Consider the following 15,554-nt stretch of genomic DNA (forward strand, 5'->3'; position numbering starts at 1 on the left):
AATATCCTTGATGTTGTGCATACAGACATTTGGGGGCCTACACAAAATATATCTCTTGGAGGCAATTCCTACTTTGTCACATTTATTGATGATTGTTCTAAAAATCTGTGGATATATTTTATGAAGGAAAAAAGTGAAGCGTTTGAGCACTTTAGAATTTTCAAGGCTGCAGTTGAAAGAGAAACATGCTTGAAAGTAAAGTGCTTGAGGTCAGATGGAGGGGGAGAGTACCTCTCGAATGAGTTCAGTGATTTTCTAAGGTCTCATGGGATAAAGAGACAGTTCACATGCAGGTATACCCCACAGCAAAATGGGGATTTTATTTTTACGGGCTTTCATTTTCGTTCTTTTCTAATCAATCTCTTTTTTTCGAGCTTTTTCGTGCAACATATCCATTCTGCATATAAATAGTCTTACTTAAGGAGTACGACATGTTGCATTTACATGAACACACATCAAGAAAACAAAACCAACAGAAAACTAGTAAAACATATTCGTGTCAAATAGTCGCAAGGTACACTCTTCCTAAAAACAAATCAAAGATCCCAATGCATGTAATCTCTTAGACAAAATCGGGCATAGTCACATGACGAAGTGTATAATAAACATATAAAAGTAGTAACAAAATGAAATGTCTAGAGTCTCTCAAAAAAAAAAGCACACTCTCTCTCAGCATGGTACCGGTCCACACACTATGGTGGACAAACACTCCCCATAGAGCACATCATCTATTTCTAGACACATGCAATGTCTCATCTCCTCTGCACTGGCCCGCGCCAAACCACCACACCCTGCAAACACATCCAAAACATAGTCGTAGCGTTTCGTAAATGTAGCTAGTAACCACCTAACCATATCACCAATCAAGATACATAATCTTTGTGGCCATGCAAGTAGAAACAATGAAAATACCATACAAGGTAACCTGAGAGCAAAAACATGCAAGACTACTTATCGAAAGAAAAGATGAGACCTCTCTGCTCCGCCTCTGACAATGACATCATCAACGTCCATGGGAGAGACACAATCATCCATCATGTAGCTACGATACGCTGGAAACAATCTCTCTGAAATCTTCTCCCCAGCCTCTCTGTCGTAGCAAGGCACAACATGACCAGCATGATGCCAAAGACACACAGTAAGATCAAGTACCTATTCACGAGTGGAAATAGAATAAGTGATCCATGTTTTTATTTAAAGCATGTAACACAAACTTTATTTAGAACATACAACCATACGTTCAACGTATCCAACTTTGTTATCTTACCGCCTCTCTAGTAACGGGATGTCGATAAGCCTTGGAGTCACACATGAGTGTCCAAGTGCGGTGAAGCATAAGCCCCACTCTTGCCGCATCCATAATAAACTCACCTATATGCTCTGCTAAGCACATAGTGACTAAGAATCCCTGGTCGGCCAAATACTCGCGAACAAGGTCCATACAACCCATAACTAGACCCTTTGAGAATGTGTTCCACTTGGGAATAGTCATGCCCTCTAAAACAACATTGGCATTATGATATATGAGAAGTGAGTTTGATGTAAACCTTGTGTGATAGAAAGCATAACTTACCCAATGGGATGGGACCTAGAGCATCCACAAGCAAGCTCGTAGGAAAATCCGCAAATATCAATCGAGCCACCTCTTGACATGGAACTCCATCTTTGCTATAAAGATGCATCTTTTGTGTTGCAAAAAACTTGTTGATGCTATACACAAAACAACATAGTCATTAATGCAAAGTAAATGATGATGCAATGCTATATGCAACATGTAAATTGATGTTCTTGCAATATGTAGTTGTCATGTCTACCTATCAAGGGAAAATCTATCAATTTGGGTCACATCCACTAATAGAGCATCGACATATGTTTGATACTGGAACCCTGCAACAATTATTTCAAAGTAATTTATTTTTAATAATCATACACGAATTTCAAGTTAATATAAGACTTCTCACCTACTAAATGGGTCATAGGTCGCCTCTCCCAATTCTCTCGACCAAGAGATGAATCTGCAACAAAGGAGGTGGTGGGCGCCATAGAGGACTCTAGCACATTTTTTCTCCCTGGATTACCTTGAGTACCTTGGGTGGCACCTTTGGTAGCCTTGGTTGCTTGCTCCTCTACAGTGGTGGGTGCGGTAAGCGGTTCATGAGTATCAACTCCCTCCTTGAATCCTACATAGTATCATTCACCCTTAGATTCCCATGCATGAGCACAAAAACTATTGCTACAAAAGCGACGAGATGTTTACATAGATTGAAGTACTTACTCTCATGCAGATCTTTCTCTTGCTTAGGGATAACCCCCACAGGGTAATCCAGCCACCAAGGGCAAACACTTGCCTCCCATGCCGTCAATTTTCTCTCACGTAATGATGGAGAATACATAGTGTTCTCGTCACGAACATCAATCCACTCTCTTATGAATTGCGGAGCTGCATCCAACCTCTTCTCTTCTACACATTGTAGTATCCACCTGCAACATTCTTGCCAATTACGCAAGCAAATGCATGCAATCTAATATGAAAATCAGACACACAATCTAATATGAAAATGCATGCTAACCTATAAATCACACGTTTGGCTGAAAACGTAAGCTCTGGCATCTTCTCTGCAACATCTGAAGATTTCACTCCATCCAAGAAGTGTACAAAAGCCTACACAAGTTTCACAAGCGCTTAACATTAGCACATATTCATTTTAAGAAAGAACTTAAGAAAGCAATATGAATGCACTGCATTGAGTCAACCTGCATGACATGATTCTTCATGTTAAGCTTAAAGAACTCCTCAAATGAATTTGGTAGCTGTGGACCTTCTACTTGTATCCTATCAATCTGAAGTAGTGCCTCCGAATGCAAGTGAGCCCAATATGTCTCTTTCTTCATGTAAATCCGAAAGAGCTTATAATCACCAAAATGCGGGTATTGGGGGTCTTTGGCCTTTGTGAGACTCATAAGATGCAACAATATTTTTTTCCTGTGATGCACAACAATATACGCAAATAGAAAGCATTGAAGAAGAAAGCATCACATACACACACCTTGCGTTATATATACAAATTACCTTTCCGCAGGGATTTTTGCATTATATATACAAATTACCTTGCGTTATATATACAGCTTGTCTCTTGTGATCTTGAGCATGCTTGCATCATCCCACTTTAGCCCAAATAACAACTTAAAGAACTCATCACCATTTTGGGGATTAGCAATGGATAGGTATTTGTAACCCCTATCCTTAAGGCGCTCCTCTTCCACCCTTGTAGCCTTCTCCAAACGTTTCTTCCTCTCTACCTCATCTAGACCAAGAGCCTCAAGCTTAGCAGTTTCTTTTGAGATGAATACATGAAATTCATCCTATCATTCCAAAAAAAAAACTAAATTAGAGATAGAAAAGCACATCTCATACAAGTGAGCCATAGAAAGAAAATCACCTTCCATACAAGCTGAGATATTAAACTGCAAGGAGAGTTATACCATGGAGCAACACCATGATAATACATTGCCTCCATACTCATCTCAACCTCAGCCCACTTCCTCATGGCCGGACTCAATCTATCTAGAATGGAGTCTTTGTTTGCAATACCAAACTTTTGAAACATATACACCTCATGCGCAATATTTGGAGTAACATGAGCTCTGGAAATACTATTGAAAACAAACAAAAGCATAATATGAGAATGTAAGTGTAACATATTACAAAGAGGAGCATAGTTAAAGGAAGAAGACTTACGCGTTGGTGGTGTCTAGTGCGAGTAGTAGCTCTGCTTCCTTCGCCTTTGGCACCTCAATGAATTGGCACCGTACACTAACATGGTAGTGAGCACAGTCGGAGTACTCTGTAATTGAAAACCAACAAACATAAGAATGGGATACAAACATTCAATACTTGCATGTATAGTGGACAACTTACTTTCTTTGATGCATTTCCACCACGTTTTAAGCGTGTGGTTTCCATCCCAAGCCAAGAACTTTTTACCCTTAAGGTCTTGCCACTCTCTTCCAAGAGCCCTCTCAAAATCCTCATTTCTTTGACGCCATATTGGACCCCATTCATCTAGATTGCTGGCTGTCACAGACATGGTCTCCCCTCTCGGACCTTCAACTGACACAAGGAAGTGTCCCATAGTCTCAAGATAACCAGTGGAATCAAAGGAAGGAATCAACCACTGGGCATCATCCGTAGCAAATCTGACTGCCTCATGAGCCACTAATCTGCAAAGAGGCACAAGAGGAGGCAGCGTCCTCTTTTTTATATAAAATTGACTTAGCACATCCTTCATCAGTCCTAGAGAGACTTGCTTGCCTAAGTTCCTTGAGTGCTTCTTTTCTTTTTCATCATCATTCTCCCCTTGATCACTATCACCACTCACCTCTTCTTTGTCATCTAGACTATCATGTTGCACATTAGTCTCTGTAGGAGCAGATATTAATAAGTAACAATAAAAAATAGTAGCATTAAACCAATCATATTTAATACATAACACTGAACAAAGAGTCATATGTAAATGAAATGGACACATAAGTGACTACCTGTGTGCTCCGCAACCCCGTCAATTGTATTGGAGTCCCCATCCACTTGTGCTTCGTCATCAATGTAGACACATCTTTTTGGACCACATCCTTTCTTTTTTGAAGGAGTGTCCACTGATCTCAAACGCGATGATGCTTCTTGCTCTAAGATCCGCCCAGGAACACATCTTGAACGTAGCTTCATACAGACTTCACGGCTACTATGAGGTGACACACATTTCTTTCTCTTTCTAAGCACTCTTTTAGGTGCCATAACTTTCTCTACACACTTACAAATAGATACACGATCAACCTCTTTAAGATTAACAACACAATCAATCTCTTTAAGATTAGCAACACAATCAATCTCTTTAAGGTTAAAGATTAACAACACAATCAATCTCTTTAAGATTAATAACACAATCAACCTCTTTAGGCCATGGGACGAAGCCACGGACGAAGCCACACGCTTGTGCATAAGCCCACGGATCGTCCGTGCGGACGCGGACGATTGGGGGGCTTCAATCTCTTACCTTGTTCTCACGAAGCATACGGGACAAAGCCACATGCTTGTAGCCATGGGACGAAGCATAAGCCCACCCAACGGTTGCACGGACGCAACCATAAGCCCACCCATCGTCCGCGCGGACGCGGACGATTGGGGGGCGTCTGGCCTTTTTTCCTTTGTCTTCAACTCTTCTTTCCAATTGAGGTTGCATCAAGGTTGCGAGGCCCTAGAAATGATATGCCGGCCTGTTTTGTCTACGTGTGGGTCATGACATGCAATGGGATAGGTGTGGCCTCCCCATCAAGTGTCTCGACACCGAATAACCCCAATGGAACTGATGGCTCATTTGCTGAACTAGAGGATGGCTTCCATCTAGGGCAATCAACAAAGAGATGAGTGATTCCACACTCAGTGCATCTTAGGTTAGCCTTATCTCTATTTGCTTGCTCCCTCTCAAGGTAGCATGAAGAAACATGTCCTGGGTGACTGCAAGTTCAACACACGATTGGTTCTTGGGTCTGCGCTCCTAGGTCTCTACCTCTCCCTCTACCTAATGGAATCACCGGTATTGGTTGGTAGTCCATAAGGACTGTGTTGCCTTCTTCATCGTACGATATGTAAGGGTTTACATAAGGCTCATCACCGTTCAGCTCCTCCATATAGTAGACTGGAGTATCACTTAGTGGATGGGTTACGTAGGGTCCCAGTGGTGTAGGGATACTTGTATGGTTTATCTCCATCCTAGGAATGGTTATCTTAGCATCATTAAGTGCTAGGAGGGCCAATGGGTTTTCCCTTCCAAATAAATTCAGTGGCATGTTCGCAAGGTAGGGTTGATCGTAAGGCTATGGGTATGGGAGTCTCTAAGGTAGTCGATAATGCATGGTGTCATGGCCGAACCTACCACAATTAGTGCAAGGTCATGACCTAGGGTCCTGATACTCGGCTGGCAGGTGGTTCCCGCCACAATGCATGCATTGGATGTGTGGGCCCATTGGCCATCTCATCATCTCATGTAGTTTAGCTATTTCCAACTTCATCTTTGCTAGCTCTTATCCTTAGTTAGTGCCCTTCCCTTTATCTCGAGCGCTTGGGCCTGATCTCTCACTCGGTGTTGAAGCTCTCTTCGAATCCTTGGCATTGGACTCTTCTCAATGATTTGAGCTCCTAGATCTTCTCTCTTTGAGCTGGTCGTCCACTCTAATAGCTTCTTTAAAGACCCTCACCATCATGTCTCGTTGCAAGCTCGAGTTGCCGACCAAGGCTTTGTAGAGCTCTTCACTTCGTATTCCATTAATGAATACCATGGACATTGCTCTTTTGGTTGGTCTCTCACCCACAGGGATTCTCTTTTGAAGAGGCTCCTCACATGGGTCACGTAATCTCGGATGTCCTCTTTCCCCCTCTGCTTCACGTTCATAAGTCGTATGAGCAAGTTATCGGAGTACCTAAGTTCAAAAAATCTCTTAATGAATAGATTTTTCAGGCTATTGAAATTGGCTCTCTCCGTAGAATCTAGTCTTGTGTACCAGGTCTGGCCCTTGTTGCGCCTAGGCACAGTTCCAAAGCTTGGGAGTGTTGAGTAGGATCAATGAGGCCATTGGCCTCGCAAACCTTCTCAAATTGCTCCACAAAGCTGTATGGGTTAGTGTTTGCTTGATATTTGTCAAGTTGCTTTACTACCACAGGGATTTTTGATTGGCTTTTAGAGCCTTGGTTGACTCCTAACCCAGCTAATGGAAATGTTGCCAACACTGCAGTGCTCTATTTTGCTGCCGTGTTATCTAGCAGCCACTTCATCAGAAGCTCGCTCAATGTGAGGTCTCCTTCTAGTTCTCTCTCACCTCTATCTAATTTGTGCGTGCTAGGGCTAGCACTCTTTGGATCTCTCACATTTCCATGCTCTGGCATAAGCTCCTAGTTTTGTTGATCTTGGTTGTATGCAACTAGGCATTGCAGGGCCTTGCATGCTAGCTTCCTCTCCTCCTCAAGATCTGCTATGATGTTCTCTACAGGTCTACCACGGTGTTCTAGCCGAGTTTGGGCATCATATTTTCTCACTGATTATTGGATCACGTTAGGAAAATCTCCTAGGTTAAGTTCTTTGTGGCTTCTATGGCATGAGCTACCCTCTTCCATGTCTAAGACTTCATGTACCAAGTTGTCGATTAGGTTGATGAGGTTGTGTAGATCCACTTCCCTAATAGTGTTGGTCCTTGCTATGTCCGGCTCTTCAGTTGCATTCTTTGCTTGGTTTTACTTTTGGGGATTCGATTACCTACCTATGTCTTGGGATCTTCTCTTATTAGTGGGTTCCTTGGAGTTTTTATGTTTGGGTGAGTTCCTTGTTAATTACAACTAGTCCTCAACTTATCCTCACTATGTGCATGTGTTTGCATGCGTGTTCTTTTTTGTGCACTGTGCGAAATCAAGCTTTTAGCTCTTCTCAAGTATCTTTTGAGGGCTAAAAATCAAAGTGAGTGAGAAAACAAAGTGTCTAAGCAGCTCTAGCACTCTCGTCATGGGTTTAGCCTGATAGGCTTGTATGCTTCGTTTCTAGTTGTCCTCGAAGGTTCATAGGGTTTTTCACTATGCCTTCCACTCAGTCAAGATTTGTTTGGGGCTCTACGACTCTGCTTGGTGTTGCTAATAGACTGGATTGCTAGATGGTTGACTAGTGTCACCTCTACGTCTACATCTCACTGATTCCTTTGTTCGTTGTGCCAGAAAGGCATTTCAAGCATCTATATGGTCTTCAGGTGTTCATACAGTCGATGTCTAGGTGGGTTTGTCCAAATTTTAAACATTTTGGAAAAAATCAAATTCAGCCCAATAGGTTCGAATTGCAAGGGCCAAGTGACTAATTGGGACAGGCCAAGTTGCCGAGGGCCGAGTGAAACTAGGATGAATTGGGCCGGGGTGAATGGCACAAGGCTCGAGTGGACTGAGGCCCGAATATGAAATCCGGACCGGTCGAATGGCTAAGGGTCGAGTACCTAGTCTGGTTGAGTGGATGATGCGAACAGTGGGTGGGTTGAGTGCTACATGTCCAAATGTGCCAGGACGAATTGGGTAGGGCCGAATGGCCAAGGACAAGTGGTCGAGGGCTGATTCTAGGACTCGGCCGAGCGTTGAGCTGCTCGAACGGGCCGAACGTGGCAGGTTTTTTTTGAAACGATGAAAAATTCATTGTGCTGAGTGATTTTGAGCTTCACACTTGCCAAGCACTTCTAGATCCCATCTATGCATGAAGGAGAAGGTGTGGGTATACCTATAGTGGGAAACAAACTTGTCAGCAACGACAACATTGAAGTGGATCCACTCAATGGAGCTCTATCTGTCTCTCTCTCTCTCTCAACCAGGGTTTAAGATGAGCTCTCCCTTGGCCTCTTGGCTATTAAACCCCTTCCCCGCAAAGTTCTTGCGACTCCTACTCCCTTACTCATCAACCTTAACCCCCTTAAGCACTCCTTCTTCCCATTTTTCTTTATTTGTGCCGTGTTTGACCTATTTTACAACAACAAACCCTATGCTTTTCCAATTGATCTCTTAACCTTAACCTACTCTAAATGCAACAAGAATCGTAAGTAAAGTACTGAATTGATTTCTCCTACTCTCCTACTCATCCAACCATCAAAATAACCCAAATACTTACTTGTTGTGAATATTAAAACCCCAAAACTTCCTACCTATCTCAAGCTCCGGTTCAGGGATGAAACCCTTACTTCAATGCTCGGTTTGAAGCGCTCAAGTGCTCAAGCTTGAATTCGTCTATCCCGCCAACAAAACCAAAATGTTGAGGCTTCTCATGCTCAACTGCCACCAAGACCTACAGACTGCTTATTCCTTCAAGCGTTTTAAGCGAGCATTAATGGCTATCTCTCACACATAGCCGATGTGCTATCCCTCTCTATGAGTGTAGTGAGCTTACCTTATGCCCGATTGAGTTGCTTCCTCTCTGAAGCACTCCGATATCTCCATGATTTGTGATGCAAGCTCAAGCATCCTCAAGCCTATTCCTCCAAGCTCCATCCTCAATAGCCACACATGAGACGAGAAAAGAGAAGAGAAGAGAGTGTTGAGATATTTGTAATCACACCTACTGTGGCCTCTTTGTATGAAGCCGTTCTAGGCTTAGGACATGCACGTAGAATGAATCCCATATGCACAGAGAGGAAAAACTGCTACCCATCTAGCAACTATAAAGCATTGTACTTGACTACCATCTTACATATAGATAATGAATACAATGTCATGATGATTTGTACTTTCAGTTAAGTGTCTTGTCTTTATCAGTACTATAGAAGATTGTGTTTATGAGTCCAAGTCTCAATCTTGGAACCTAATTCACTTATGTAACAGTTGGTCTTCAGTTCTTGGTCAATGTCATCATGAGTTCAGTATATGTCTACAAGCCACCATAGCCATGCTCTAGATCCGTGTCATTTCACATGGTATTAGAGCCCAACTAAGCATGGCTTGGCATGTGTCAACTCTCATCTCTTCTCCTCCAGCTCCTCACAGTCTCAGATCAACTCAGGATAAGTGCATGACTTCATTTTCACCTTGCACCTTGTGGCAGCCATAGCCAGTCTGCACCCTGCCTCCTTTGAGCCCTTGGATCTCTTCATAAAGGCCATTTTAGCTCATGACATCTTCTGAGGATCTCTTCATTGCCTTAGGGCATAGCTCTTTGGCACTTCAATCAGTAACATTGCTGCACCCTAGCTTCAACATTGTTGAAATTGATCATGCTATTCAGAAGTGCACCTCTTACTGGTTGTACAGTTTGTGCACTTGTCCTGTGTCATGACGTTGGACAAGAGCATAGGGCTTTCAAATCTTGACATCTAAGGCACCTTCCCACCAGAGATCTCGTCGAGATACTACTGCGTCAGGCTGTTACAAAGGAAAAACCAGTGGCTACAGAAAACCCTAAAGTTGAGAAGCCATAGCTTTTGAGCTCAAGCTCAAAACCACTTCATTTTCTAACTCTTCTTAGTCAATTGGAGTTCCTGCCACTTGATTTAGAGTTCTTACCTAGTAACTAGCACACATTTGGGCATCAAATTAGTAAGGATGGGAGATCTTGAAGGCTTGAAAGATTTGGAAGAACCTCAAGCAGTAGCATAAACAACAAAGCTTCCTTCTTTGCTTCATTCTTCCTCCATTTGGCAAGGCAAGTATTGTCACCCTGATCCGAGTATTTTCTCAGTGTTTAGCAAGATTTTACTAGCAAGGAGGGGACTCAACTCAAGCAATGGGATCATAAAGCAAAGGATCAACATCAACATTAAACATCAAACCTCAAATTAGTATATTTCAATACTACACTGCCATTGCTTGTGTCCTTTGACACATACAAAGATCAACTAAATTTTGGTTATTCTCAGGTCATGGGTATTGATTTTTGGTCATGTCAATGCCAAATATGAAGATTTTTAAGGGGTGCTTCTTATGAAAAGTAACATGTATCTTATGACCCATTTACACTACATAGAAGATGTTACTCTACCTATAGGAAGACATGGAGCTGCCTATATCCAAATGCCATGACTGTATTCATTTGAAGAACTTGAAGACATGCCTACTACCTTGAAGAAAGTAGTCATTTCCACAACCTCAAAGACAATGATATCTTTGCTTGAGGGGGACATGGACATAAAGATGGATGTAATTGATGCAAGCAAAGTCAAAAAAGAAGACCATGAAGAAGAGGACCAAAAGAAGCAGAAAAATCATGAAGACTCTAAAGTGGCAAGAAAAGTGAAGAACAAGTATGTGATAAAAAAGAGCAAGCTGGACTACATCGACATCTGCAATGAATTGAATATCTATGTCAAAAGAAATGTTGAAAACTGCAAGGGCCTGACGATCCTTGACCCAAATTTTTACTAAACCTTTTTTCTAGCCTTGTAATGCCTAGCCCAAAATGTCTTTATCATAAGCTTGTAAACCCCTCATGTAGCCATGTACTACAACCTCTGTATACTTTGTGAGGCCCCTGTTACATCCTCTGGATGACCATCATGTTTGTGGTACCCACACTTAGCCATTTTTGTGTCAGCCTCTGGTGTTTTGCCATGTTTATGGTGTACCCACACTTGGTAGGTGTTACTTTCACTAAAGCCTTTACACACTTTGTACTTTCTGGTTGTGATTGAGGAGGGGTGTTGAGATATTTGCAATCATACCTACTGTGGCCTCTTTGTATGAGACACTTCTGGGCTTAGGAGATGCAAGCATAATGAATCGCAAATACACAGAGAGGGAAAACTACTACCCATCCAGCAATTATAAAGCATTGTACTTGACTACCACCTTACATATAGATAATAAATACAACGTCATGATGCTTTGTACTTTCAGTTAAGTATCTTGTCTTTGTCTGTACTACACAAGATTGTGTTTATGAGTCCAAGTCTCAATCTTGGAACCTAATTCACTTGTGTAACAGTTGGTCTTCAGTCTTTGGTCAATGTCATCATGAGTTCATTATATATCTACAAGCCGCCATAGCCATGCTCTAGATCCGCATATTTTCATAGAGAGGAGATGGTGGAGGGCTTCACCTCCAAGATCCCTCGCCCTCACACACTCACTCCCTCACTCACTCACACTCTCTCCCTCAAGCACTCATAAGCACGCAAGCAAGAGATGAGAAGAAGAGAAGAAGAAGAGTCCACTTTGCCACGCACCAAAGAATGAGATCTCCCTTTACTTTTCAACTTTATATACAAGACCCTAAATCCCTTTTGGGCTGTCATCCCCCTGATCCCCTTTTTTACATGACCGGCCATGGCCTAGGCCCTTTTTTCCATTTCCCTCCTATCTTCCTAACTTCCTTCCTACTGCCTGTTTATCTTTACAATTTGCATGATCGTCGCTCTTTTACAAAATAAATCATGATGCACCTTGTGCTCTTTTACCAAAGTATTGACTTGTGCTTTTTCTTGTGCATCTCTCTCCTTGATTTAGGACTTCTTGCACTTCGTGTGTTTCTAGATTTTCCTTATTGTGCGCCTTCTTCTTCTATTTCACTTTTTCCTTGGCCTTGTGTTCTGCTTTACATTTTCCAGATTTTCCACCTTGTTCATATGGGAGTTATCAATTCCCTAAGATGCATCTGTGCTTTACCCAAAACTGGCACTTCAAGGGGTTCAATGCAAGATGATATAGTCGACATTGTTCAAAGATTGCTTGGAGTATGCCTATGTGTTCACCCTAAGTAGAGTGAGCACATAGGTTGTCCACGAAGACCTCTAATTCCTTCCTAATCATATCTTTGAATATAGTGTATATTTGTCAAAAGGTAGCTGGCACATTAGTCAACCCAAAAGGCATGACTATGTAGGCAAAGATACCCCATTCAGTGGCGAATGCGGTCTTATGCCTATCATTTGGATGCACTTGCACCTGATTGTATCCAGAGAAGCCCTCTAGAAAATTGTAGGCCTCTTTTCCAGCTACTCTCTCGAGCATGTGCTCAGTGTATGGCAATGGATAGTTATCTCTCTTTGTAGCTATGTTTACCTTCTTGTAATTAATGCACACTCTAATCTTTCCATTCTTCTTCAATATGATGACTATGGGCAAACCCAGTCTTGGCTCAATTTCATATATGAATCCTACCCTCATTAGCTTTTTCAATTTCTTCCTTGACAACATGGGCGTGCTTTGGATTCATGGGATACGGTCATTGCTTGATTGGGGTTGTGTCTGGTGTCATGGGTATGTTGTGAGTCACCACACTCGGGTCTATCCCCTTGAGCTCTTCTAGGGACCAAGCAAGGACGTCTATATATTCTCATAAGAGAGTAATGAGGCTTGCTTCCTCTTCCTTGCTCAAGTCATTAGCTATAAAGACAGGTCGGGGTGTCTCCCCTTCCTTGGCTAAATTGACCTCCTTGACCTTGGTGGATCCTTCGATTGGTTCACTTACTTTCCCTTGTCGTTTAGCTCCCGACAAGATCACTATCTTGTCCCCTTTTTTGAATTTTGTAAATCGCTTTGGTAGGTGTTGCAATTTGTGCTACTCTTCTTCCTGCATATCCTTAGGCAGTGTCTTGTCGTTCCTCCCTTATCTGTCGACGTCTTAGGTGGAAAAGTAGGTCCCCCTTGGTGTGTTTAGTCTTTGAAGGTCAAGGCATCTCATGATCACTATCTGAACTGACTTCCAACTCACAATCAAACTCTTTGTCTTTGCTAGAAGAGGGCGTCTCTCCTGGTGGTTAGAGCTTAGAAAAGGTGAGTCCGTTCTTAGCAGTGGTGCATCACTTGCTTGGGCTAGGCCTGCCTATGTGTTCCAATCAGGTCAAATCATAGTCCCTGTGCATGATGACTCCTTTCTGTATCCTAAAGGAATTCTACTTGCATGGTCTAGAGTCACCTTGTATTTGTTCGATTACACATCCCCCAATGTCGCATTCTATAGTGTCTATTTCCCCTTTTCTCTCATCACTGAAGGAACAATAGTATTCATATTCATCGTCAGAGCTATCTTTTTTCAATTGCTCATCATTATCCAAGTTTTGATACATCTCTTCTTGTTAGTTGGGGACTAAAGCCCAATTGTACATCAAGTTTAAATTATGCACCTTGGACCATCACCATTCAGGCTCATCCAAGAGATCGTAGAGTGGCTTGAGATTAGTTGTTGCTGGATTGCCAGCCAACTTATTGGTTGGGTATCCTAGGATCTCTAGGAGCTCTCATCTATTGTTCGGGACTTGGAATGTGACAAGGTTGGGTTTTCCATATATGCTTCTAGCTATCATGCGGACTGGTACACTGAGGGTGTGTGCTAATTGTCTTGATGGCTTGTTCGTACTCCTCATTGTTCGAGAACGGCAGGTCAATGGTAGCAAGAACATGAATCCAGCCTCGCTCGTCCTCACGACATGGAATATACTTGGTTAAGGCCCCATAGGGTTTTCTAATATGGTCGTCACCCTTTAGCATGGTGGAGATGGCATCTAGGTCAACCGGCGTAAACTTCCAAATGTCCATCTCTACCCTCATAGCTTCCGTTCAATTGCCTAGGAAGATGAGACCGTTGCACTAGTCTTCTATGACTCTTGCATTGCACATCCAGGGTTGCCTAGTAGGATGTTGTAGTTCACTCCCTTCATTACTATAAAGTCAACAGAGAATTGGACTCCTACTATCTTCATTGGCCAATTCTTTAACACGCCAAGTGATTTTACCTTCATTCCATTAGCTAGTGTGATGTTGAATCTAGTAGTCTCGATTGATGGGTTATCCCAAGTTTGGAGCACTGCATGGCTTAGTACACTAACCCCTACTCTGTCTATGATTCTCTTTCTTGTGACATCTCCAAGAGCTAAGGCTGGCAGGACTGCATGCATCTCTGTGCTTTCCCAAAAGGCATTCACGTGCAAGAACTTAGGTACAAAGTGCAACATTAGGTTAGGTATTTGCATTTCCATTTCGTGCTTGTGTAAGTCTGCAGCGGCTTGCTCATTTGATTCTTCGACCCACTATATCTGCTCTTGCCATGGCATTGGATGCTGGCTAAGTAGGTCTCCTAACCTTAGAGTTATAGGGGTGGTCACCAATCTATCAAGGAGGTTGCTAGTTGTTTGCCTCTCTCCTATTGCCTCTCTCCTAACCCCATGGTTTCTAGCCAATGGCCTTGACTAATTTGCTGGCACGTAGCATTTAGACTTTGTCTAAGCGGCACTGCTTGCGGTGCAGTTGCATCCCTTGATTTTACTCGAGGGGGTGGAACTGGCGTGGTTATACTTGAGAGATCATTGATCTCGTCTTCTAGTATGGGCTCAACGTCTTTGAGGTGCTCTTCGGCTTCCTTCACCCACTCCTTCACCTTGTCAATGGCTTTGAGCTGGCGCTTTTGGTTTGGGGTACTCCTTGACCCTAGCACTTCTCATCGTAGTTGTCTTCAGAGCTGACATTTCTGCCTCTGTGCTAGTGACCTTTTGTCCAACAGGTAGTGTCATGGCACTTTTGATTTTGAGCAGGACCTTAGCGTATGGTCTCTTCTTCCTCCCTTATTTTTGATTGAGGTTGCATCAAGATCGCTAGGCCCTGGCAATGATGTGCTGGCCTACTTTGTTTGTGCCCAGGTCATGACATGCAACGGGATGGGTGTGGCCTTCCCATCGAGTGTCTCAACACCAAACAACCCCAATGGGACCGATGGCTTGTTTTCCAAACTAGCGGATGGTTTCCTTCTAGGGAAATCTCTCATTGGGCGTTGAAGCCCTCTCGGAATTCTTGGCATTGGACTCTTCTCGATTCGAGCTCCTGGAACTTCCCTCCTTCAGCTGGCCATCCACTCTAATAGCTTCTTCAAAGACCCTTGCTAGTGCGTCTCGCTGCAAGCTCGAGTTGCAGGGTTAGTAGAGCTCTTCACTTCGTATTTTGTTAATGAATACCGTGGACATCGCTCTTTCAGTTAGTCTCTCATCCATGGGGATTATTTTGAAGAGGCCCCTCACATGGGCCATGTAATCTTGAATGTCCTCTTTCTCTCTCTACTTGACAT

General features: G+C 42.8%; 1 pseudogene; it reads right to left on the bottom strand.

Moving 5' to 3' along the window:
• Positions 1–669: 669 nt before the first annotated feature.
• On the bottom strand, positions 670–1,492 carry LOC148012637 (uncharacterized; annotated as a pseudogene).
• Between the last annotated feature and the right edge of the window lie 14,062 nt (positions 1,493–15,554).

This window comes from Lygodium microphyllum, chromosome 27, assembly GCF_053477565.2.
Source record: "Lygodium microphyllum isolate KBCC chromosome 27, Lygodium_microphyllum_v1.1.10, whole genome shotgun sequence".
NCBI classification, from domain to species: Eukaryota; Viridiplantae; Streptophyta; class Polypodiopsida; order Schizaeales; family Lygodiaceae; genus Lygodium; species Lygodium microphyllum.